Here is a 1447-nt window from a genome sequence, read left to right on the forward strand (position 1 = left end):
CCGCCACCTCGCCTGGCTAGTTTTTTGTGTTTAGTAGAGACGAGGTTTCACTGTGTTAGCCAGGATGGTCTCAATCTCCTGACCTCGTGGTCCGCCCGTCTCGGCCTCCCAAAGTGCTGGGATTACAGGCTTGAGCCACCGCGCCCCGCTTTGTCATCATTTCAAATGGAATTTTAGTTTAGTTTAGTGTTTTAGTGACAGGGTCTCACTCTGTCACTCAGGCTGGAGTACAGTGATGCAAGCATGGCTCACTGCAGCCTCGAACTCCCGGACTCAAGCGATCCTCCAGCCTTAGCCTCCTGAGTAGCTGGGACTATAGGCATGGACAACCACACCCAGCTAATTTTTAAATTTTTTGTAGAGATGTGGTCTCACTATGTTGCCCAGGGTGATCTCCAACTCTTGGGCTCAAGCAATCCTCCAGCCTCAGCCTCCTGAGTAGCTGGGACTACAGGTATGCACCACCACGCCCAGCTAATTTTTAAATTTTCTGTAGAGATGTGGTCTCACTATGTTGCCCAGGTTGATCTCCAACTCTTGGGCTCAAGCGATCCTCCTGCCTTAGTCTCCCAAAGAGCTGGGATTACAGGTGTGAGCCACCGTGGCCGGTGGGAGCTGTATCTTTCAGAGAAGTCATTTTTAGGGTTGATTTAATCAGTTGTGAAACAGGCGGCGGGAGAGCCAAGGCTCTCCCCCGATGCTCCCGTGGCCTTCAGAACTCTCCCAGCACAAAGAGTTCTGCCCAGACAAGCCAGAAGATTGACTCCACCCTGGGCCCTGGAGAGAGAATGAAACTTCTGGAATGCAGTAAGAACCTGCTTGGAACATCAGCTCTTGACCCAGGAAACTTGGGAAGATATGCACCCTCCATGCTTGGAAGAATCTTAATTTCTGGTGGCTCACGCCTGTAATCCCAGCACTTTGGGAGGCTCAGGTGGGTGGATCACCTGAGGTCGAGAGTTAAGAGATCAGCCCGACCAACATGGAGAAACCCCGTCTCTACTAAAAATAAAAAATACATAATTAGCCAGGCTTGGTGGTGCATGCCTGTAATCCCAGCTACTTGGGAGGCTGAGGCAGGAGAATCGCTCGAACCCAGGAGGCAGAGGTTGCAGTGAGTCGAGATCGCGCCATTGCACTCCAGCCTGGGCAACAAGAGTGAAACTCCATCTTAAAAAAAAAAAAAAAGAAAAAAAAGAATCTTATTTCCTCTTTACATTTCCCCTCCCCTGGTCATGTCTCCCAGCAACAGCTGACTTAAAAGCTTGCATTCGCTTAACAAAAGTCTACTGAACACCTATTATGTGCACTGTGCCACACACTCGAGAGATCACGAGGACAGGGAGCCACGGTCCCTGCCTTCATGGTGAGGGTAAGCATGCCAGGCACTGGCAGCCTCAGGGCCCTTGCACATGCTCTTCGCCTGGCCTGGAACTCTCTGCCAAAT

Source organism: Colobus angolensis, unplaced genomic scaffold, assembly GCF_000951035.1.
Source record: "Colobus angolensis palliatus isolate OR3802 unplaced genomic scaffold, Cang.pa_1.0 Scaffold76, whole genome shotgun sequence".
NCBI classification, from domain to species: Eukaryota; Metazoa; Chordata; class Mammalia; order Primates; family Cercopithecidae; genus Colobus; species Colobus angolensis.